General features: G+C 36.3%; 1 pseudogene across 1 annotated transcript; it reads left to right on the top strand.

Moving 5' to 3' along the window:
* The first annotated feature begins 704 nt into the window (after positions 1 to 704).
* LOC145582897 (eIF-2-alpha kinase GCN2-like) lies at positions 705 to 24788 on the top strand (annotated as a pseudogene). The gene is made up of 30 exons (XR_014099992.1): positions 705 to 919; positions 1145 to 1277; positions 2897 to 2965; positions 3066 to 3125; positions 3258 to 3363; positions 4024 to 4128; positions 4240 to 4647; positions 11085 to 11222; positions 11316 to 11402; positions 11502 to 11588; positions 11684 to 11795; positions 12395 to 12512; positions 14101 to 14270; positions 14759 to 14943; positions 15518 to 15675; positions 15790 to 16039; positions 17358 to 17628; positions 17714 to 17807; positions 18127 to 18207; positions 18323 to 18379; positions 19482 to 19613; positions 19703 to 19786; positions 20846 to 20954; positions 21036 to 21172; positions 21369 to 21473; positions 23164 to 23249; positions 23369 to 23471; positions 23555 to 23677; positions 23905 to 24087; positions 24358 to 24788. The product of XR_014099992.1 is annotated as an eIF-2-alpha kinase GCN2-like (transcript).
* Positions 24789 to 26015: the final 1227 nt, after the last annotated feature.

A 26015-nucleotide genomic window follows, 5' to 3' on the forward strand; every position in this document is an offset into this window, starting at 1 on the left:
GACATTTGTATGTAAATTCTCTCTAAGCATAAATAATGTAGGAATAGACGACACTCGTAGAGTGTATGAGGGATCGAAGCATTAGAGGATGATGTAGGTGGATACATGATGTCCAACACCTCATATTTATTGGTGTTGTATGGAGGTGGAAGAAGTGTGCGGAAAATTTTACCACATGCTCTTTAAATTGTCACATAAATCCAGAATCTTCATGATCGTTCACTAATTTTAGATTCTTCTACATTTTTCCATTAATTTCTCAATATAGTAGAGTTTTCTAGAAAACTTTAGATGTAATGAGTTGGCTATGAAATTGGGCCACACTAACCCAACACTTCCATTTTGCATTTTTTGCATTTATGTTAACCAAAATTATATAGAACTAAGTGGTCAAGTCACATAAAAGCAAGTGGGTTCAAGTGTTCAACTTCTTGGAATAAAATTATATTTTTGCACACTTTAATAACTCAGTAAAGGAACCCGCTTGACAACATATTAACTTGACCTCAAGAATATCTATTGTAACATACTCGCAATAATGGTAACCAATCAAAGTTATTAAGCTCATACTAGAGGTGTTATTCAATACCCGACCCAACCTAACATAACTAGATTAAACCAAACAAAAAACGACTCGATCCATATTTCTACTTTCATGGGCACAAACTCAAGGCTAAAGTCTACCCAATCTAACCAAACCAAATCAAAGGGTATGCAAAAAAAAAAAAAAAAAAAAAAAAAACAATTAACCAAACAACTCAAAATTGGGAATTTTACACAAAAATAGGGAGTAACGGAGTTTCAGCGCCCACCATAACAGTCAGCCCTGTCACTTTTCTCTGCGATACTCCATCTTTTCCTTCTCTTTTGGATTCTTTTTCTAATTGACGTCGATAATCCTCGCTATCCAAACACTCAGGTTCGATTCTAATTGCATAATTTCAATTAATTTCTAGTTACAATCTAATTGTAGCAGAAATTTTTATTTAATATTTTTATTTTCAATTTTATTACCCATTTCAAAATAGTCTAACATTTCTTGAGAATTTATTGCGTTTTTCTTGTTTGCAGATTTTTAAATGCTGGGTTAGAATTTTAGAATCAAGAGATTGATGTAATTTTTGATTTGGATTTGAATTTGCAGCACATTATATTGAAATAATGGGACAAAGTTCGAAGAAGAAAAAGCGTCGGAATAAAGGAAGAGCTACTACTAAGGATCATGCGTTGCTTTCTGCTGATTACAGTGAGCTTATTTCTGAGGAGCTTACTGCTTTGTAAGAACCCACATTTCTTTTTATATTTATATTCAATTTTCTTATGTTTTCAGCTTGATTATTCAATATTGATGTATATATATAAATACCCACAAATCTGTAACTCTGTTGCTGTCAAATAAGAACCCCACAGAAATTGATTGATGGATTGATATGTGCAATTGTGCATCGTGTTAATTACTATAGCGGGACCATGTTGCCTATCGTGGTTCTAAATGAATTTATAATTTATAAGGATTATCAACACATAGCTCATATTGTTTAAAATTTATGAACATGGAGACATGGAGTCATAGAGTTACAAATTGTGAACATATAATTCGAGGATCATGGTTTGTCCCTCCATCTTCCCCAGGTTTGACCTGGGTTCAATCCTCACCTCACGCCTCCCGTGATAGGAAGGGCACCTCCCGTATCTTACCCTTTTTTTTAAAAAAGAACATTTAACTCTTGGTGATATGAACATACGTGGGATGGCTTGAATTAGTTTGTCAATTGTCACTTCAAGAGTTCAAGTGAGCCGCCACAAGGGTTTTGCCTTTGATGGGACATACACATTATATTAGGCCACAATTTTCTGTTCAGGCTAATTTTACAAGCTTATTCTGTTTCTGTTTTGGAAGTACCTCAATAACTCTTTAGAGTCGATTTTGTATGTTGAAGCTTGATAGTTGCTTGCTGGTGGGTTTATGAAGGAATTTTCAATTTCAAGGAGAGTTGTATTGTAGCAAAAGATGGTTTGTTGGTGGTAGTATTAGTGCCTCTGGGATTGGGGGGTTTTTGAGGTTTTGATTGTATCATTAGGATGGAGAGAAACGAGCAGCAACCTTTGGATGGATTGGCTTCATTCCTTTTGGAGAAGAATAGTTGAAGTAGTGAAATTAATGTTCCAAAATTACTGGTGTAAGTAAAAGCTGATTGTAGAATTTATTACCATTGTCCTCAAGGTCCAATTGTTGATTCCGTAGAAGAATTCATAAACATACTATTTATTTCTCAGCCTTTGTGTACCTCTCAGGTTGTTAGTAGCTTGTTTTGTATGCTTCTGTACAACCGTTTTTGGTCTATCGTAGAACTATCTACTGATTTTTATTTGTTCAAGTATATTTCTTGGTTACTCTATGGCATTGACATGTATCTGAGTTAAGCTTATTTGTGTGACAACTTTTCTTGGCTGTTTTAACCTTTTGCACTTCTGAATTTGTGATTTCGAGCTCATATGTGCAAATGAGGGCCAAAGCAGCAACTATTGTTTTCAGAGTGTCTGATTATCGTGTCCTGTAAATCATGTTAACTCAACAATCTCCTAGAAAAGTCGCATACTTAACCTATAAATATTTAACATCTTACACATCAAGTTTACCATCTTATGTGTTCAAAAGTCCATGGTCTCATTCTGAACGGATTCTGACTGCTGTCAATACCAAAATAGGCAATATGGGAACTATTTTTGACTTTGTATTTACTGGATTAATTGTGTTGCCCCTGGAACCATCAAACTAAATTAATAGGCAACCTTGCTATTATACCTGAGATGTTGATTTGGACTTATTTAAATACTTGATGATATTATTGTACCAAATATAGGGTCATTGAAATCTTAGTTTTTTTGCCCTCAGGTCTGCAATATTTCAAGAAGACTGTCAAATAGTTTCAGATTCTCATCCGCAAGTTAGTATTAATATCAGGTCTTGTTTCTACTCTTGCTTACGGGTACAAATGTATAATTTAACTTTTCATCAATTGATTCTTCTAATAATTTGACTTTTATTTATGTATAAATGACAGGCCTTACTCAAAGGACTCAGGATATGAGAATATGGATATTTCCGTCCATTTACTTGTGCGGTTAGTGTTTCTTAATGCTCTTTTGCGTACTTGGGTGCATTTGATACTTCTTTCTCATATTGGCTCTTGGGACTCTCATCAATTCAATTTCCTGACTCCCTTGCTCCTCCCTTTATTTTTGCTTTGTTTTAGTTGCTTACCAGGATATCCTTACAAGTGCCCCAAAGTGCAATTAACTTCAGAAAAAGGCCTGTCTGAAAGTGATGCTGATAGGCTTCTGATGCTCCTTCATGAGCAGGTATTGGTCTTCAGTTTTCACTTTTAATCAATATCATCAAGACATACTTCAAGCATGGAAATTTTCTGTCAGTTTCGTAGTTGCTGGCAATCCATTGACATGTATTACATGTAGCATATTTCTAGTGCATGAGGGGAGTTTCACGTGGCACTTATTTCGGATTAGGAATGCTTTTAAATACAATAGAATAGATTGGATATGAGCATTTGACTTTGTTGCACAAGATTTTTGAGGTATTGTGGGTGAAATAGTTATGTCCGTACCACATTTCAGTACAATTGTAGGATTCGGTTGTTGGCTTTAGAAGTCTAAATGGAATGTCAAGCTCTCTGGAATTATGGTTATTTGCTTATCTTATGAGTATTATGGTTGGAGCGAAGAGAGGATCTTAAGAAGCATGATTTTTCATTGGGTTTGTTGTTGGATAAGGTAAACTTGTTGGCCTCCCGTTTGTCTAATGATCCAGTAGGAATTTTTTATTGTCTAAATTAGTTATTCAGCATCATTGGCACATTTTTCTTTCCCTAATATATTAGGATTACTTAATCAATTTTATGTAAAATTGATACATTATTCTACGAAAATTTTGTTTGGTCAAAATATGTATTCTGTGTTATATATTATGCAGATCTTAAACTTTCTATTTAACAACTGCTCTAGGCAAATTCTAATGCTCGAGAAGGACGTGTGATGATCTTCAATTTGGTGGAAGCTGCTCAGGAATTTCTCTCTGCAGTGATTCCTACAGCCCCTTTGCAAAGCCGGGTAAATTTAATTTCTTGTTGATTTCATGTTAACTAATTTTTTCTTCACATTGTGGTGCCTCTTTTACTTATATTCGTAGAAATTCATTTCTGTATTTTCTTGATTGAGAAGGTTGTATCTATAGATGGAGACAGCATTGGCCAATTACCTTCTACAGATGTGGCAAAATCCTCTGAATCAGTCACTTCTTTCAAGGATTCATTTGTTTATGGATTTATGGATCTTTTCAGTGGTTATGAAGAGTCATGGAAAGGTGGTGAGATAAGCTCTTCAGTGGTTTCCCGTGCTTTATCCAGATCTAAACAGGTTTTTGAAGGTGTAGAAAAGAACTTTAAACCAAAAGAAAAGAGCAAGGGGGAGGATAACCGACATGCTGAAGTAGTTTCAACTTCTACAAAATTGGAGTATGTTAAAGAAGTGAGTGAAGATGATGCTAAGGTTCTATCGACAACTTCGTCAAATAGATACCTGTCAGATGACTTGGCTGGATCCAGTTCTGATGAAGAGATAGCCAATAAGGTATTGTTGCATTTTGTCTGGTATTCTAGTTGAAACTTTTATAGGCTGTAAGTTAGTTTCCAAATTCAATCAATGCTACCTGCTTTATGATCATTGTCTAACTGCTTTTTTTGGGGCTATTTGTGCAACGAACTAGCGTGGTGTTGATAAATAAAATGGACGGAAGGTTGATTTGGATAAATAAAGCTCGAAGCTTTCGTACAATCGTTAATGGCTTTAGGCCATTACTCTCCAAGACTCTCTAAACTTAATACTTTCTGCCTGCCTTCTCTATCCTAAACTACTACTATTTATACTACTACTGCAAAGCATAAGATGGCAACAATGCCTTAATTATTACTAGTACTACTCTTGTCTTCTTCCTACTTTTGCACACTACAAACAAATGGCCTAAGGAGGCCTGTCTGCCCTGCTGCTCCTCTGCCCTCTGTCTCTCCCTGCTTGCTGTTGTTGCTTGTCTCTGTTGTTGTTGTTGGTCTGCCCCTGCTGCTTGCTGTAGGTGGGTGTCACGGGTGGTGGTGGGAGTGGGTTCATTGCAATACTCCCCCCCAAAACAGCCACCTTGTCCTCAAGGTGGAAAGCTGAATTTTGCGCTTGGAATGTGTTTGAACGAGCAAGTGTATGGTCACCCTTAATCTCAATCAACTTCCCTTCCAAAGTAAAACGCATTTCTTGTAGCTTCCAGTTGGTCGTCACCGGGCCTAATTTTTCCAGCCACTGTACACCTAGAATGATGTCGGAACTCCCCAAGGGAAGAGGCAAAAAATCCTCTTCTATCACCAACTCGTCATTGAGCTTCACTCGTACTCCACAACATTGTCCTCTCCCCTCTATGATTTCACCGTTCCCAAGTAAAACTCCAAAATTATCATCACCAGTAATTGCTATCCCAAGCCTTTCCACCAATTGAAGCGAAATCAAGTTGTTAGTGGCGCCGGAATCAAACATTATCACCACTGACTTCCCTTGAACCTCTCCTGTAACTTTCATTACATTCGGGTGGTTCAACCCTACCATCGAATTGAAGGAACCAATGACCGGAACGTACTCTGCCATACCCGCTGGAATCTCCATTGCTGTAAACTCTCCTTCGCCATCCTCGTAATCCTCTTCTACCAATAAAACGCTCAGCCCTTTCGCGGTGCAAACGTGGGTAGGTCCGGTCCAACGACCGTCGCATTTGAAGCATAATCCCTTATCTTTCTTGTCTTGCAATTCCTTCTCCGTTAGCCGTCGTACCTCGCCATTGAATCGGGAGTGGCCGGAGTTGGTCCGTGTTTGGGCAGAGTAGGGTGGGTTGTTTGCGGAGGCGATGGGTGACTGGGGTGTTTGATAGGGATTTGGATAGGTTCGGTGTGGGTTGTGAGATTGGGTTTGATAATTAATTGAGGGAGTAGAGCTGTAGGGGTTATAAGGTTGGCTATTTATGGGGTTATAAGGTTGGCTATTTTGGGTATTTGATTGGGCCGGCCCAGTTTCTAGGATAGTAGTAGAGGGATTTCTATTAAAATAGGAGTAGGGCTCAGGTCTAGAAGTTACCCCACCCGTCTTTCTTCCCCCTACGACCCGGTTGCGTTCTTCGACCCGAACCGCTAAGTTCATGGCATCTTCCAAGGTAAATGGATTTAGAACTCGGATCTCCGTCATAATCTCCTCCTTCAACCCCTTGATGAACTGACCTTTCATCACGCTCTCTGGAACGTCGGTAAGCGGCGATGCTTTCTCTATGAACGCCTTCCGGTACTCCACCACGGTGGTGGTTTGCTTCACCGAAAGCCACTGCTCGTGGAGGGTTCCAGCATCGACGGGTCTGAATTGAGTGAGAATACGCAGCTTCATATCCTCCCAATTAACCACCGGCCGGCGGCGGAATTCCCACTGGTGCCACCTCAGTGCGTCACCCTCCATCGCCACCACTGCCGCTTGTAGCTTCTCCTCCTCCGAAAGCCTATAAAATTGGAAATATTGCTCTCCTCGTAAGATCCACCCATCCGGGTCGGATCCGTCAAACGTGGGTAAGTCGAGTTTTCTAAATTTCCAGCGGTTGTCTTGGTGGTTGTTGTGGGGTTGGTAGTCGGTGTACCCATTGTGGTGTGGGTTGTGATGCGGCTGGAAACCTGCTCCGGGTTCCCAATTCCCGAAACGGAGCCCGTTGAAGTCTCCTGCTCCAACCGGCGGTTCGTTGAAGCTACCTGCACCCAGCGGCGGTGCATTAAAGCCACCAGCACTGAACGGCGGCGGCTGCGGCTGCTCACTGAAGATCGCCGTGTTCCGCGGCTGCTCAACCTCTTCCTCCCCTGTCGCTGGTGGCCCTGGTTGCTTACTAAGAGCCTCGATGGCCCTTCGAATGTCTTCCATCATTCTGTCCTGTCTGCTTGTTGTCATGGAAATTTGTTGGGTTACCTCGTTTCGAAAACGATCCAGTCTTCCTTCTAAACCTTGTCTGACTTTATCAATGGTCTCTTCCTGCTTCTTTAACAGAGTTTGCTGGAGTGAGTTTTCTCCCTCTCCTAGCTTCTCGAAAATTTCTTCCACTCGTTCCTCTAACGCGGCTACTCGTTCAACGGAGACTGTCGGGGCTGTCGGAGCCATGGTTGCTCTGATACCAACTGCAACGAACTAGCGTGGTGTTGATAAATAAAATGGACGGAAGGTTGATTTGGATAAATAAAGCTCGAAGCTTTCGTACAATCGTTAATGGCTTTAGGCCATTACTCTCCAAGACTCTCTAAACTTAATACTTTCTGCCTGCCTTCTCTATCCTAAACTACTACTATTTATACTACTACTGCAAAGCATAAGATGGCAACAATGCCTTAATTATTACTAGTACTACTCTTGTCTTCTTCCTACTTTTGCACACTACAAACAAATGGCCTAAGGAGGCCTGTCTGCCCTGCTGCTCCTCTGCCCTCTGTCTCTCCCTGCTTGCTGTTGTTGCTTGTCTCTGTTGTTGTTGTTGGTCTGCCCCTGCTGCTTGCTGTAGGTGGGTGTCACGGGTGGTGGTGGGAGTGGGTTCATTGCAATTTGCTGGGCTATTTTTTGAACTTTTTGATACTCAAGTAGTTGCTAATTCACATCTTGGTAGGAACATGAAATGTTCTTTTATCTGTGGGGTGAAATTAAACTTAAACCGTAGTAAGCTGTACACTGTGAGTAACTTGGTGGTAGAGCTTGGGGCCAGTTCTTAGTTGACGCTAATACCGAAAAGGTTGTCTACTTGTGGTTATGGTGGAAAAAAAGAAAATGGAAAGAACTTGTAAAGTGATGTGAATCTTTGCTGGTAATTCTAAGAGGGGCAAGAAATGGGTAAACTTGAATAGACATGAAACGAAAGAGTTAAGAATAGCCTGGTGATTGTTGGAGCTTTAGTATTTATCGTAATGAGAGGCACCCATGAAAGGAAATTATTCTAGATATTGTACTTAGAACTCTAACCAATTCTACATCAAACCCAAGATTTTTTTTACAACTTTTATATAGAATGTATGGGATATTAAGCTGAAGTAAGAATCACAGAGGATTAACAATCATTCGCTTGAGATTTGTGACATATACCCAACGAAGAAGCCCAACTGATAGTTTAAGCAAATTAACATCCCTCATCTTCATCTTCTGAACAAGATTGTTAATCCTCTGTGATAGTTTAAGCAAACTGATAGGAGACGCTCAAGATTGTTCTAACTATCGAGGAATTAAGCTTATGAGCCATACTATGAAGTTGTGGGAAAGGGTGATTGAACAAAGGTTGAGGGCATGCACAAGCATTTCAGATAACCAATTTGGTTTTATGCCTGGGAGATCTACTATGGAGGCAATCCATTTGATAAGACAAATGATGGAGTTTTATAGGGTAAAGAAGAAAGATCTTCATATGGTCTTTATTGATTTAGAGAAGGCATATGACAAGGTGCCAAGAGAGATACTTTGGTGGGCAATGTTGAAGAAAGGTATCCCACGAAGGTATGTAGACCTAGTTAAGGATATGTATCGGGATGTGTCAACAAATGTGAGGACATGCGGAGGGTTGACAAAAGATTTCCCTATTACAATCGGATTGCATCAAGGGTCTGCATTAAGCCCTTTTCTTTTTGCAACGGTTCTAGATGAAGTAACTAGACCAATCCAAGATGAGGTTCCATGGTGTATGTTGTTCGCAGATGATATCGTTTTGGTGGATGAGACTAAGGATGGGGTTAATGTCAAGTTGGAGCAATGGAGGCAAAGGTTGGAATCTAGAGGGTTTAAGCTAAGTCGGAGTAAGACTGAATATTTGGTATGTCGTTTTGGCACTCAGAGGGGGACAAGCAATGAAGTGGTGAGTTTGGATGGAAAGGATTTGACCATGAGTGAATGTTTTAAGTACCTAGGGTCGATCATCCAGAAGAATGGTGACATTGATCAAGACGTGACCCACAGGATTAAGTCAGGGTGGCTTAAATGGAGAGCGGCCACGGGAGTGTTATGCGACCGCAGCATTCCCTTAAAGTTGAAGGGAAAATTCTACAGGACTGCCATAAGACCAGTGTTGCTCTATGGTACAGAATGTTGGGCTTCTAAGAAAGAGCATATTAAAAAGATGGAGGTTACGGAAATGCGCATGTTAAGGTGGATGTGTGGAAACACTTTAAGAGATAGAATCAGAAATGAGGTTATTCGCAAGAAAGTAGGTGTGGCGGGCATTGTAGATAAATTAAGGGAAAATCGTCTGCGTTGGTTTGGACATGTAAGACGGAGACCCGAGGGTGCACCGGTGCGAAGAGTGGAAGAGTGGGACCATGGAGGGATTAAACGAGGAAGAGGGAGACCAAAGATGACTTGGTTGGAAGGAGTGAGGAAGGATATGAAGTGCATGGATTTACGTGAGGATGAAGTTTTGGATCGTAAGGGATGGAGGAGAAAGATTTATGTTGATGACTACACGGAATAATCAAATTTGGTTCATGTTAGCCGACCCCACTTTTGGGATTAAGGCTTTGATTGATTGATTGATTGATTGATTGATCTTCATCTTCTGAACAGAGGAATTGATGGCCCATGGCATCTTTAAATTCTGGTCCTTTAGGCTGTATATTTTCCTTTCCTTTCCTTTCCTGTCAATGTACTTTCTTGTCTTGAGGCTTGAGGATCAAACATAAATCAGGAAGGACTGCGGTGGCTGTGATCCTGTTAGTTTTTTTTTTCCTTTCCTTTCCTGTCAATGTACTTTCTTGTCTCGGGGATCAAACATAAATCAGGAAGGACAGTGGTGACTGTGATCATGTGAGACTTACAAATTTCCTTGTTCATGAGATTTTGGTGATATTTGTAGAAGCCCCAAATTGGATAGAGGCTCTAATACTCTGTATGAAGAAAATTAATTATCTTGATTGTTGAAAGATATGTCGTAGCTGACATGAATTTGACATGGGTCAGTGGGTTTGTCCTATAATCCTACGTGGACATAAACAATGCAAAAAATGTGCAAAAAGGAAAAGACTTGATGCCAACATACCACTAACAATCAGATGGCGATAGTTGTTGATGAAGATCAACTTACAACAGGGTTATGATCCCCCCTCCAATGCTCAATTTAGTGTTAGCTAATTTTGAGAGAAAATCCAAGTGTTGGTAATGGAGAGACCGAGAGAGCATAGTGAATATTGAGAAAATGATCAAACCTGATCTTTGTCTAGAAGATGTCGGCATAAGTGTTTGTGTCATAATTAATGCGTATTTATTGGCAATTGTTGGAATGAGGGTTCCCAAAATCTTAGCCCACTGAGTGTTTGCCACTTAGCAGATTATTGAGTTATTGGCTAATTGCCTCAGAGCTGACATCCTGTCCCTGCCTACCTATTCTGGTATGATGGGAGTTGTGCCGTAATTAATGTGTATTTGTAGGAAATTGCAGCATTGAGGGTTCCCAGAATCTTAGGTAAATGATTGGTGGGCAATGAGTATTCCCAACTTAGCAGATTAGAGAGTGATTGGCTGATTGCCTGTGTGCTGACATCTGGCTTAGGTCTTGGATCCAGCCAAGGGCTTCTTAGTGTTCACTTGGGGCATTCAATCATGTTTCCCATCTTGCTTGGCCATGTAGGTAAAAAATGGTCGTGAGAGTCCTATCATTCAATGTGGGCGTGATTGTTATTTTCAAATGAGACTAATGAGAGTACCACTGTGGTTGTACCCTTTTATGGTGAGACCGTGGGAGTCAGTGCGTTATAGGATACATCTGTTTTTGTAGGATGTGACTGTTACACCTCTCATTAGGACACCCTCTGAATTAATGTTGTCATGGGTGCTGATGAGTGTGATGACACACAAGGATTTTTGAGACAGAATAAAACAAGTGACTGAAAACCTGAAAAACCTTGGTAAACAAGACTTGTTAAATCAAGTTCTTTCTATCTGTGTTCTGTTTCTTCTATGTGTTTTAGCTGATGCATTTTCAGGATACTGGGGACAACTCTGAAGGATCCTTATCGTCTTTCAATGACACTGATGATCAAGAAACTGGGTCTTCAAAGTCTTCCTCTGTGCCTCTAAGGAATGATCAGACATCTCAAAGTATCAAAAGTGATCTGATCATGGTACTGTTCATAAATCCTGTTATAATTGGCTTATGTCTCTTCATTTTGGACTATGATTGTATGTTATTTATAATTGTTCCTCATCTTGAACAGGCTCATCTTCTGCGCCTAGCTTGTGGCTCTAATGGCCCGCTTGCAAAGGCCTTGCCAAAATTAACATCTGAATTGTATAGTTTGGGGGTATTTTTTATTTTTATTTTTGTACAGAATATGGCTGTTTTAATAATTTATGTATGTATTCACAGTACTTAGAGGCAATTTTCATGCCATTTATTTCAGATCATATCAGAGTGGACAAGGGACGTAACCACCAACTCACCTACTCTGTACAGCAAGACTTTTGATCATGTTTTTCATCAGCACATGGTTTTTTGTTTTCCTCTCTCCATTATATTTTCTTTGGTCATTTTCCAATGTACTTGTAGCGGTTGTTTCTATCTTTATGCTTAATTTTGTTGCAGGCCTCTTCAGAAATATCTGAGTTTTGGGAGCCAGTGTCAGATATTGGGGGGCAGGATTCATCTCTCCCAAATTCTCGATATCTTAATGACTTTGAAGAGCTACAGTCACTCGGTGAGCAAAACTGTTGATTAGAGTAGCCTCTTTTCAGTAGATTGCTTACAAAGTTAAGACTATAACTTAAGTACTAACAATTGAAACAAATTCAAAACCATTTTTTTCATTGACACTATCAGAGTAGCATTAAGTATTGCTCTCTTTTTTAGAGTATGAGAATCTTATAACCCTGTCAAGTGCATTATAGTGAACTTCTCCATTAAATTTCCTTGGCTTGACATGTTTTAAGAGTTATTGCTTGTTATTTTGTCTAATTTCCTTTGAATGTAAAAATATTGATTGATAATGAACATGGCTTTAGACTAAAACACTTGGTACCAACTTTTCAAATTAATTAAAGACTCCCTATTACTTTAATACCTTTCCCATCCTAACAAACATTTTCTAGTCTATAAATTCTATAATGAAACACATATAATGCCATTTTCTTTAATTGATCTTCTTTAGGATACTCCTTGTTTAAGACTTGTTAACTATGTTTGATGAAAATTTCTATTGGCTACAAAATGTGAGACTAGGTTTTCAAAAGGGCATAGAAAATCTTTATATGTATCAAGTTTGGTCAATGTCTTACATAATTTTTCTTTTTGAGATAGGTCATGGCGGTTTTGGTCATGTTGTGTTATGCAAAAATAAGCTTGACGGGAGACAATATGCTCTTAAAATGATACGTCTCAAGGACAAAAGTCCGCCTGTTAATGATCGTATATTAAGGTAATGTATCTTCTACCAAGATTCTTCCTCCGTTATCTTCACTTGTAACGTAGCTTTCACTCTCGGCAATGCATAATATAATTATCAATATGCTTAAATTATAAAAAGTTGATATTTTGAAAATATACATTGGGACAAATCTAAAAGATCCAATGTGACTAGTTTTTTTTCTTAAGTTAATAATTAATGATAGTTAAAGTAAGCATTTGAATTAGTGTAAAAGTTAAATCTTTGCAAAGTAAAAAAAAAAGGGGGGGGGGGGGAATATATATTTCCTTAAAGTAAGCTTGCCAAGTAAAACTGTAAAAGGCTTTTTTAATTAAGTTTTGGATTGGTTGGTATCTATTTTATATAATGCCATATTACCTTACCCGTTTTGACCTTTTGCATTATTTATATACTTATTTTGACCAAATATTTCACCAATAATAAATTGAAGTTTTGAAGTCTCCACTGACAAGAAGTGCTTTTGTGTCTCGTCATTATTGTTGTTGCATGCATTATATGTTTTTCGTTTGTTAATTTTATGTTGGTGAGAAATAAAAAAACTCAACACTAAGGCACAAGGAGTTCTGAATAAAACCCATGTATAAATCTTACTGTTATCTAATGTGATATGTTCATACTGTATATCTGATATCTGAAGCCTTAACTGTAGAATATTATTTGTAGCAGGAAACAAGAGATCAATTAATAATCAATGGATGCAAACAAATGTTTTTATTTTTATTTATTTATTTATTTTTGTTTTACTTTTCATGGGAAAAAAATGAATATTATGAAAAGAATTTATATTGTCTTGCTACATAGGTTCTGTAAGAATAGGGGTAACATAATACCTGGTGCTAAACACAAAATTTTTTTTTGGTCCGTTTTGTATTTAAGAGATCTTTCCACCACAACACCCACAAGTGGTTCATCACGTTTGGCTGCAGATCAGCTTATAATGGAGAAACATTTGCAGTAGATACACATTAATTGTAGTGGAATCTTTCGAAGTAAATTCTATATGTTGCTGTACTCATTCCAAAGTGTGTTGTAGTGGAGACTTTCTGATAAGTAATTTTTTTCAGAACTATTGTTACTTCAGCAGCCATGCCTGATCATTTTAAATTATATTTCCTTGATATGAAATAGTATGGATCCTATTATTCAGTTCCTTTGTGCTCTTTGTTGGTAATATCCTCTATATTATCAGTGATTTAGGTTGGCTGGATTTTAGTCACTCTATTTGGTGCTCCTATTTTTGCAAATTGTACTGTGTTTTTTTGGTGAAACATTTTATTTTTAATGCTTGCCAATGCACACCTTCAACAGTCAATATCTTTGAGACTTTGACAATCAATACGTAAAAATTTGATATTTGAGTTGAATTTAGCAAGATCCCACATGGCCACATCAGTAGATTTTCCTTTCGAAAAAATCACCAAGAATAAACAATGTGTAGTGTGTGAATAGTGCATATTTCAAAGTGTGTGTCTTCTTAGTTATTATTGGTGGTTCTTTTTTAATTGTTTAGTAGTATGAAAGGTTAACTTTTTAGATTTTGATCTCATCACACTCTCTATTTTACCCTACAAATTTCCAGGCGTGGATTGAAACAAGAGTTGCAGGAAATCTAGAAGACAGCATGTGGGGTTCAAAGACTGGAAGAAGCTCCAGCTTCAGTTGCATGGGTGGCAGTTTGTCTGATACCATTGGACAGGAAGATATGATAGAGTCACCTTATCTTTACATCCAAATGGAATATTGCCCTAGGTTATCTCTTAAATCCAGACAAATCCATTGCATGAATTAGATTTGCCATTTTTTTTTCTTCCAATCTAAGCCAGCTCTCTAACAGCATAAGAAGCACTGTTTTTCAAAACCTATGTGTTTGTGTTTTAATCTAAACCAGCATACCTTGCTAAGTAATTTTGATTTTTCGGTTCCTTTCTGTTTTGTGGCCAATGACTATCAGCTTCTTTACTTAATTAGGTTTAATTTGTGCTTATATACAACATTAACCATCCTGTTTTCAATCTAGTGTATGGAGAATGCAATGTCTTGTAGGGTTCTATTTGTGGGATTCCCTTAGAATTGAATTTAATATTTTTGTGGTACTTTTATATCTTGCAGCTATTATGTTATGGTGGTTAACAAGTCTATCTTTGCTATATCCTGTTCACATTTGAATATTATTATTAGCTCTCATTTGTGTCATGTTATTTTTTAAAATATTTTTTTTAATAAAAATATGTCTACAGGACTCTCCGTCAATTGTTTGATTCATATCGTCATTTTGACAAGGAATTAGCTTGGCATTTGTTTCGCCAAATTGTCGAAGGTTTGGGACACATACATGCACAAGGAATCATTCATCGTGACTTGACGCCAAATAACATATTCTTTGATGCTCGCAATGATATTAAGATTGGTGATTTTGGCCTTGGTATGTTTTTTCAACTAAGATATATTTTGGTTCAGAAATCGTTATTGGAAAATTTTTTAATTGGTGATCTTCTTTCACTTTTGGAAGCTATCCCAAGCTTCATTATGAAAGTCATGGGGATATTGGGATTATACATCTTTTACATGTCCTAATATAGCTCTGAGGCTCATTAGAATTTATTGTTTCATTTTGGGTTGTTGATGATGAAATTGTAAACATATAGCCGATATAGGACCTACCAAATTGTTTAGGGTTCATTTATACAAAACAATATACGCAAGAAGTATGTATTGAAAAAACAAAAAGATGTAGATGGGTACTTGAGGTAAACTAAATATGTGTAGGCCGTCAAGAAAATTAAAATTCTGCAGTAGTTCATTATGATGTTTAATGTCTCATATCCAAAGCCTCTAAGATGCAATAGCTACTACTATTTTGCATGCTTTCACAATGCCAGAGTGATAATGTAGATCAAAACCCATGCAGTAATTTTCTTTTCCTACTTTATTGCTAATTACGGATAGGTAGATGGTATAAACTCTTCGTTCATGGACCATAAATTTATTTATTGCAGCCAAGTTCTTAAAGCTTGAACAACTGGATCAGGAAACAACATTTCCTTCAGATGCACGACATGCACCAGGTGTTTCAATTGATGGTACCGGTCAAATAGGTACATATTTCTACACTGCACCAGAAATTGAGCAAGGATGGCCGAAGATTGATGAGAAGGTGGTGAACTCTGCGTGATCTTTATTTAGGTTGCTGTTGTGGTTCATTTATAACTGTTATTCTTGCAGTACCTTTTGCATGTGGATGTGAATTATTTGTATGGCATGGTTGCAGGCGGATATGTACAGTTTAGGAGTTGTATTTTTTGAGTTATGGCATCCTTTTGGAACAGCAATGGAGAGGCACATTGTTCTTTCAGATCTAAAGCAGAAGGGAGAGCTTCCTGCAGCCTGGGTTGATGTGTTCCCTGAGCAAGCCTCCTTGCTACGACGACTAATGTCTCCTATCCCTGCTGACCGTCCATCTGCTGTTGAACTACTTCAAGATGCCTTTCCACCGCGCATGGAGTATGAACTATTAGATAGTAAGTATGCTGATAAACAAGTGGCTTGAGTTTATTCTATCTCTTGCTGTCATGTGAATGGCACTGAATGCCATTGCTATATATATGCATGATCATAGCTACTTTTCTCTATTGCATGTTTGCAGCAGATTGTGGACTGTAGCTCTGTCTTTGCATGAATAGCAACTGCAGTCTGCAGGAAACACCCTTCAAGTTTTGTTTCTTATGCATCTGAATTCACAGAAAACATGAATGCTATTACAATTAGTTGACATGTTAATCTTACACAGGATGAGATTGGGTTTTCAAATTATCTATTAAGCGCATAAGATATCCATGTATACACACCGTATGCACTGTCTAGCACTAAGCATTATTTGGAGCATCTTCTGATGTAGCAGTAAGATGTGTAGGCAGATTGACTAATTAAGCTCACTGAAGTAGTGTTTGTCGTATCTTTGTATCCTAAACAGTATACTAGGTTAAAATAATTCCCCTAGTAATTTAAATTTTACAATTATGATACAAATGATGTGCTGTTTTACAAAAGTGAGAGGACTGATAAGGTTGAGATGAGGAAGGAAAAATTGAAAACAACAACAAAGCCTTAGAACCAAAATGATTTGGGGTTGGCTAACATGAATCGTCTTAAGGAATCGTACAATATAAAGAAAATGACATAACAAAGTAATCATTAAAAGAGTTTGATAAAAGGTGAGTAAAGTGAGTAAACGAAAGTGCATTTAAAAAAAATTAAGGGAGTTTTAAAAGAGAACCAAGAATAAAATTCAAGAAAGTTGTAAAAGAGTAATTAAAATGTTGAAGTATAAACATAAAGGTTTGAGAAGAATTTAACAAAGGAAAACAATACAGTTCATAAAACATTGGTAGGCTAAAAATAAATTTAAATACGAAAATAAATTTAGAAAGTATATATAATCACGACACGTCGTTGACGTGAATTTTCTCCCTCCACACTGCTCTATCCAAGACCATATTTTCCTCAATCCCCAAAGCACTCATGTCACTCTCAAGTCTCAATCATCCTCTTCCAAACACTGAAAAAACAAAAGAAAATAAGTTGCTTTAAGTTTGAAAAAGGGTTGATTGTGTAGCTATAAGAGTAGTTCTGTGTATAAGTACAATACAGTAAGAATAGTATTTACTTAAACATAGTGGTGTTGTAGTCATCGAGCGATGAGTTGTAAATATATGGGCATCGGAAAACATATCTTCGTCCTCTGCCCAACCTTCAATAGATGCAAGTAAATATATGGGCTTTTGATTTCTCAATTCTGGGTTTTCTTAATTTTGAAGTGAAATTTCAATATGTATGCAGACTTTCTACGTACAATGCAAACTTCTGAGGATACAAGTGTTTATGACAAAGTTGTGGGTGCTCTCTTTAACGAAGAATTGTTAGCTTCCAGAAGCAGTCGCCTTCATCACTCAATTGGAGACGTGACTTCTGTTGCCCAATATTCAGAAGTAGAAACTGAACTTCATGATTATGTTATAGATGCAAGTAAGGAAGTGTTTAAACGACATTGCGCAAAACATTTGAAACTCAAAACGTTATGTTTGATGGATGATTTTCCGGTTTCAGGAAGGTCTGTTTCTAAAGTCATTTTAGTCTCTTGTCTTATTAGAGTGCCTTTCCAGTTACTTACAAAACTAAATTTTTGTTTTGGAAAGGGGAAGCATAAAGCTTTTATCTCAAGGTGGAGACATGGTTGAGCTTTCTCATGAGTTACGCTTGCCCTTTGTTAAATGGGCAACTGCAAACCAGGTAATTGATATGGAAATTTTTTAGAGTATTTCTTAAAATCATATGTGACATTACCTCAAAGACTGGATTTATGGGGTAATTTTTCTGAAGGCTATGGAAACTTTCTGTCAAGCCAAAACTACCATGCTTTACTTTTCATGATTTCTATAATATATGTCTGGGAGGTTTATTGTATTTAGCAGTACTTCTCATAATATTAGCTCAAGCTTTAGATTATCCTGTATTACTGTAGCACAGATCTGTTATTACTATTATTTTAATTGTTTCCCTTTTCTACTTTATGTGCTGTTATAAGCATAAGATTACTTGTTGCGTGTAGAAATCATCATTCAAACGATACGAGATATCGTCTGTATATAGGAGAGCAATTGGTCATGCACCTCCAAATGTCTACCTTCAGGTAATCTTTTCATATGTTGCTTGATGTGATTAATAATTCCATTTTATGTGACATCGTTTGTTGTGACTAATATATTAAGTTAGGGTTCTAAAATATTTGTATTGCTATTCTACAGGGTGATTTTGATATTATAGGAGGTGCTTCACCCCTGACAGAAGCTGAAATTATAAAGGTACATTTTTGTTCTAATACTCAGATTTGGTATGAGATGTACAGACACATGGAAATACCACTAATGTGATTTTTCCGTAGGCAACTTTTAAATTGTTGCAGCATTGTTTTCAATAATGTTTTGTTGATAATTTTTTTTTTTTAAAGCCATGAGAAATTAACTACGTTGTCATGTCATGATTACCACTAGATTTTTGACATGAGATCATGAGATGTCTACATGAGGCATGTATTAGCTTAGGTAATTTAAAGCATGCAGTAAAATTCCCACTTGTGTCTCCTCATTTTCTGGTTCCTTGAGAGTGAATGCAACTTATATTGAAAAGAGTCTAAAGATAGTAAATGTGTATTACAAGGAAAACTCTTATAAAATGTATTAAAAATAAATTCCTGAGAAAAAGGACAAGAAAAGAGTTGTTTTATATGTGAAACGTAATTTGTTAGTACATTGATTGTTAGAACCTTATTGTGTAACCTATTTCCCGGATGAAGAATGCCAAAGTGATACACTAAGGATTTGTTGCTGCTGACTTGGCTGGATGGAGATCCATCCTAATTGGACTTATATTTTACATTTTACCTAGCGAGTGATGCGATTGTGTCACCTAGCTTGTCATCAAATATTATTGGTACCACAATAGTAGTGGGGTATTTATCCCGTCTTATAAAGCCCCACGAAGGAGAAAATGTTTGAAAATATTAAACTTGTAGTTTTGTGGTGGCTGGCTTTGCCAGACAAGATATTAAAAGGCATTAACATTTTCTGTTTTCTGTAGCAGATTCTTGTCTAAATCAATAACAACTGAACAAGCATATATCTTCCTTTGTGTTTATTGTAAAACATTCTCTATTTTCTGTAGCAGATTCTTGTCTAAAACATTAACAACTGAACAAGCATATATCTTCTGCTTTTTTGGTGTTTATTTTAATTTGTGTGTATTAATGTGTTATGCTTAAGCAGGAACTCCATTGGGTAATGATGTTGTCGTCATCACAGTTGTTTCTGTTGTTCACATGCATCGTGTTTGTAAAAATTATATTTATTTGAATTATTTCTTCTCTTGCTGAACCTTTGTTTGAAATTCTTTGGTTTTGTTGGATAGGCAACGATTGATATCTTAATGCAGTTTTTCAACCCAGACTCATTGTATATTCATCTGAGTCATGGAAATCTATTGAATGCTATGTGGTCTTGGGCAGGAATCAAGGCTGAGCACCGGCAGAAAGTAGCTGAGGTATATCCTCATGGATTCATAAAATAATATTTATACCTTTACTGATTTTTTAAATTTTGACAACAAGCTTCATGAATGTTCTGTTTCAGATTTTATCTATGCTAGGCTGTCTGCCTCCCCAATCCTCTGAACGGAAATCCAAATGGGTATTAATCAGGCGTCAGCTTCTTCAGGTACGATCATATATAGTTGTAGCTGCAAAATTTCTGGTTGCAAAATTGTCTGTTGGGAATACTATTTTGTTTGCAAATTATCATATATCTAATTTGGAAGGTTGAAATCCTGAAGTGAGTTACAGCTACACTGGAGTAACAGTAAGTCAGTAACAGTAACACTGATATTGTAGGCATTTCTAATTTAAAAAAGCAACCTGTTAGGATGGTAGGGATTCTTTGGTTGTATTGTGCATCAAATCTAGAGTGTATGTAAATATTTCTTACATAATTTTGGAGAAGTAAGGACTAATATGTTTGTGGCAGTCAACGTTGATGTGAGCTGTAGTTGTATTGTGCATCAAGTTTAGAGTATTGTAAATTTGTTTTACATGGTTTCTGAAAGGAAAGAGACTACTAACATGTTGTGTGCCAATCAACTTTGATGTGGGGTTTGTGGTAGTTAAAGCAATATGATATTTTATTTTTATTTATTTTTTTCAAAATAAGGTACCCTGCAATATTATTTGTGGGAGAGGGTCAATTAGTGTCTTTTGAATACATGATTGAGTTCTCCATAGGTATTTTTCTGTCTTTTAGTCTCGTTAGCTTGTGTGAGTTAATCTCACTTTTCAAATTGTAATGAGCAAGTTTCTTAAAAATGAAATTTACTTTATTTAGAACACAAAATAATGTACTTTATTTACTTTTTTTTTTTATATATTTTTTTTATTTACTCACTTTCCTTTTTTTAATGTTTCTTTTTAATTTACTCATTTATAACTTACTATTTTCAGAAATGAGACCTACCACTCTTTCTCTCACAGATATACTTTTATACGAAGTATGTCACTTTCACATGTTACTTTTTCTCTCTCCTAAAATGTAACCAATTTCTTGGTTTCCGTGAAAAGCAAAGTGTGTGAATTTAAAGGGCAGGGGTTAGGGAATAAATACGTCTATGTGTGCACTTTCTATTGTAACTAATTTGTTCAGTTATTTTTATAACTTATCTTTTCAATAGATGAATTCAAATATTTTCTGGATACATTCAAAAATGTGAAGTTGTTATGTAATCAGGAAGTTCGTCTGCCAGAAGCAGTTGTTAATAGATTGCAAGCAGTGGGCCAACGATTTTGCGGAGATTCACAACAGACTCTACCAAGATTAAGAGGGGCACTTCCAGCAGGTAGATGTGAAGTATATAGTTTAACTAAATTAACAGACAATTTATTGATTTTTTCCTCTTGTCACTGTGTTGCATGTGTAGATACATCTACGCGCAAGGCACTTGATGAGATATCTAGTCTTTTAAGCTATCTCAGAGTATGGAAAATTGAAAAGCATATTTACATTGATTCGCTTATGCCACCAAATGAATACTACCACAGAGATTTGTATTTTCAGGTATATGACATAAAATTGTTTGGGCATGCAACTAGGATAATTTATCATCTCTTTAAACTGTGAGAACTTTTATAAAAGAAATTTTGTACTCCTTGTGTGATCGTAGGTAAAGCTAATCTACAGCAAATTTCTAATATATTTCTTTTAAGCTTTCTTATTCAAGCTTTGTTTGAATAACATACTCTATTGATGGTAGATATACTTGAGAAAGGAATCATCTGGGTCACCGATTGAGGGTACATTGCTAGCTTTAGGTGGTCGGTATGACTATTTGCTGCATCAGATTTGGGAGCGTGAACATGTAAGTTTGTTTTACACACTATCATATTTACTCTTCATATTTAAACATGTAAGTTTGTTATAATTACATTTTTAACTTTCTTTGTTCTATTTTGTTGGTTACACTTTTGTTTATACGATCATAGTTCATGAGTGATACGTCATGAAAAGTAATGAGTGATTTGGAAAAGAGGGGGAAAAAAACATTTTTATCCTCTAGCAATAAAGAAGCAATATATTTTATTGTAACCAATTTTTATTATTTTAAAATGCAGAAAATAGCTAATTTTGTTTAAAATATATGTAGGAGTATGTTGCATTGCTGAATTGTTAAGAGGGTTTCTAATTAAAAATTGGACATGAAAAATGAGAAAAGGGTTGAAAAAAGGTTGTGTCTGAAAGACGTTAAAATGGGCACTTGGTGCAAAATCTGTCCATCTGTTGTATAGTCTTTTTGTCACTGAACAACTATTACAGTAGTGTTGATATACTTCGTATATGTCAAGTCTTTTAACCTTTTTCTATAAGGGGTCAACTTGGAAAATGATTGGGTTATGAAGTTGGGCCGTTGGGGTCAGCCCTCCCTTGTCCACTTGATGGGAAAGGAAATTTTATCTGCAAAGTAAAATTGTTATTAATTGTTACATTCTTGTTGCAGCCTTTCTATGAGGTATATATGTTCAACTATCTGTGACCAACGTTGAATTAACTAAAACGATCATCCTATGACAAACCAAAGTGGAAACTGAGACAATTACAACTAGAGAGGGTTGTTCTAATCAAACTGCAGATACCCATAATTACATGTACCAGAGTTTTATAATTGAAGCTCTGCTATTGGGGCTTATTCTTATATGTTAACTAGACATTAAGATATATTATCAAGATGCAATTTAAACTTTCATTTTCTGAAACAGGTTTATTAATAAAGCAGTGTACAAAAATAGTTGTACATGGAACTTATATTATGATAAGAAGTTTGTGACATAGCAAATGCTTCACTGGAGAAAATACATTCACCTAATAACATAGAAGGGGTATATTCATTGAATAGGAAACCTTGCACTTAATCACCAATGATCCCTACTTAATTTGTGGACTATATTCATGCAATCAGGCGATTTGTGGAGTTTAAGGATATTTGCAACTGTGGTCAGTGATTGCATAAAAAATTGTTTTGATATGAATGGATGGTGATCGGTTGACGTTTATGAAGATGAATGTTTAAATGGCAGATATGGATGGTGGACGATGTTAATGATGTAAAATCATTCATATCTAGTAAAGTAGTAGCTTTTGAATTCTTGAAGCTGTTCAAGTAATAGGAAATTCTATAGAAAGCATTATGTCGTTGATGGGGGATAGGGGGAAATGTGGGATTTATAAAGGGTCTTTTCTTTTAAAAAAAAAAAATCATGTCAAATCCTCTTACAGCGAGTTGTTGGGAGAATGTGACAATGATCTATTGACGTGGGAAGTAGCTGTGGTTTTCATGTGTATGTGATCTGAAAACATTGTCTAGAATCTAGATTGCCAGGCATCTCTTTGGTGGACTGGATTGTTAATCCCATCTCTTTTTAACTATTAGTTGCACAAATTGCTTTTAATGCAGACTAACTGTTCAAACCTTTTTGTTTCTTTGGTCTTATTGGATATTATTGTACTATTTTATTCGTAATTGTTTTATCATGCACTGACCTGAGTGTTTTCAGAGGTCATCTCCACCTGGTGCTGTTGGGATCAGTCTTGCACTTGAAACAATTATTCAACATTCTTGTGTGCATATCAAACCTATCAGGTTTACTCTCTCTATTTTATCTATGTATTTAGTGTGTGCACGCCATTTTCTCATGCCATCAAATTGGTTATTGCTTGCTTGGCTGATATAGGTGCTATGATGAATTTACATTTTTGCAGAAGCGAGGCTTGTGCTGGTGTTCTGGTATGCTCAAAGGGAGGAGGTGGTTTATTAGAAGAGCGCATGGAGATTGTGGTAGAACTATGGGAAGCCAATATTAAGGTAAGAAAGCTGAATTATTGAAGAACTCTACCATATTACTAAGTTGTGCTCCGAATTTTATGATTTTTCTATTTGGTTTTTAGGCTGAATATGTGCCGTCATCTGATCCGAGCCTTACAGAACAGTATGAATATGCAAATGAGCATGATATCAAGTGGCTTGTCGTTATTACTGATTCTGGAGTTTCTCAAAAGGATACTGTAAAGGTTAGGCTGATATCAAGTATTAAACTTGTAATTCCTCGAGGATGTATTTGAATTTTTTCCCTTCTTCCGTAGTGTGAATGCTATTCTAGTCTGCACTTAACCACTTGGGAAATCTAATTTTTGACTATCATAGGCAACTTGGGGTTTCCCACATCTACAACGATAATCAGCTCTTAGCAAAATCAAATATAGTCTGATAGCAATTAAGATTTCGTGTATGTTGTCAGGTCCGTCATCTCGAACTCAAGGGGGAAAAAGAAGTTGAAAGAGAAAATCTTGTCAGGTTTCTTTTGGAGGCAATGTCATCTCAATTTAGGAGTCTTTCTCGTTGGAGTTAAGCATGCTGATACCTGTCCATTCAGCTAATTATCAACATGAGAGCTTCAGAATCTGTTCAGAATGAGCTACAGGTAACAGAAATTATTCCCTTGCCATGATATGATATTGATTTTCGAGATGTAAATAATTATATACAGAGGTGACTAAATTAGAATGTAAAAAATGGTTTTTTTTTTCCCCCCAATAGAAACTAAAATGATTTCAACCAAGTAGTAGCAATTCGTGTATGATTGGTAGTTGTTTTTTCCCGTAATCTTATTCAAGGACGTATGGATTTATTTCCAAGGGCTAAATAGTAGATTACATTGTTGGTGAAACTCAAATGATCATCTATTTTGCAGGTTATGCTGGCCTCTCCATGCTGTTAAAAGACAGTACTCCAGTGAACAATTTTGTCTTAGTTACAGTGGCAAAGTTTAGCTAGAGTCACACTATGTTGCGTTGCTGCTACAAATTTTGGCAATGAGCTCAATTCGTTTATCTATACCGGTTACATTACATTTTTTTTCAATTCTTTTTTACTTGTAAATATGCGTTCGTCAGGCAATGTAAATATTTACCGTACACCTTACAGATTCTTAAGGATCTTAGTCAATATGATGTTTAAAAATAGGTTTTGATCATCTGAAGTAAGTTTGATTGATTGTGTAGCTCAAACACAACCAAATCAATCATGGCTATTAGGCCAAGAACCAAATGGTTGCATTCTTTTTGTTGCAGTTTTGTTTAGTCCAGATAAATTTATCCAATCCAAAAGAACCAAGGATTTTGACCCACAACATTATGCTTGTTTTACAATTTACATCTACCATGACCTTGAATTTATTGTTAATAGTACTTGTTACATTGCTTTGCTTGCGGAGGTGTCTATTCGGGTGTTCGGATCAGGTTCGATGAGGTTGGGTCAATTTTTAAAGTTGAATATGGTAAATTATTGTGTCCATGCAAGTAAAAATCTAAATCGAATATTTTTCAGATCGGTTTTGAATTGGGTCGGCTCAAGTGTGGTTTTGACACCTCTACACTTGCCTATTTTTTTGGTGTTTAGAGAGCCACAAGGGCGGGGGTGAGAATTGATCCCAAAATCTCTTGGAACCAGAAAGAAAACTCTAACCACTTGAGCTACCCCTCACTCTCCTCCACACTTGCCTATAACAAATTAACAACACATGTATTCATGAAATTCACAATTGTCATACCACTCATACTTATCGATGTAAAATCATCAACTATATCCGTTGGTTTGGGGCAAAAAAGCAAGATATAGTTCTTAAATATGATAGTGGTCCATTAATCCCGCGGTTCAAGCTAAGCTAAGGCCTTAGGTATTACCAAACATTTTAAATGACATTTTCCAAACTTAGGGCATGTTCCAATGTATTGAAATCAACTGAACTGGAGCTAAATTAAAATGAAATGAATATATTATAAGAGAAGGAAATTAGGAATTGAGCTGAACTGAACTGAACTGAAAATAAACGTATGAGAATAGGCCCTTAATTCTCTAAATAACGCCTCCGACGATTGCCAATACCTTGAATGGACATTATTTGATTGCTAATAAAGTTCATTGCCAAATAACGCCTCCGACTATTGCCAATACCTTGAATGGACATTATACCTACATCAATTTTTATTAGTGAGCTATCAAATTAGATTTAAGTTGATAGATGACTTTCTAAATGGACATTATTAAAATTGATTGGATCATAAAATCAAAAGGTTGTTTTATTATTAGATTGACGTCCCTATTATACTAACTATCCTAATATATTAAAAGGCATTTCTAAAAAAAAGTATATGTGTCACGTATACCCTTTCACTTAAACCATATTATAAATATGAAAATAAATGTATATAATTAAAAGGACTAATAAAAAAAACACCAAAAAAATTAAATACATATAATCATAAGGTTTAATTAAAGTAATAACCTGTGCAACACTTGGGCCACATACTAATTAATTATTAAATAATTTATTTGTAGCGGATTTGTTAA

The sequence above is a fragment of the Chenopodium album genome, chromosome 15 (genome assembly GCF_948465745.1).
Source record: "Chenopodium album chromosome 15, dcCheAlbu1.1, whole genome shotgun sequence".
Lineage (NCBI taxonomy): Eukaryota > Viridiplantae > Streptophyta > Magnoliopsida > Caryophyllales > Amaranthaceae > Chenopodium > Chenopodium album.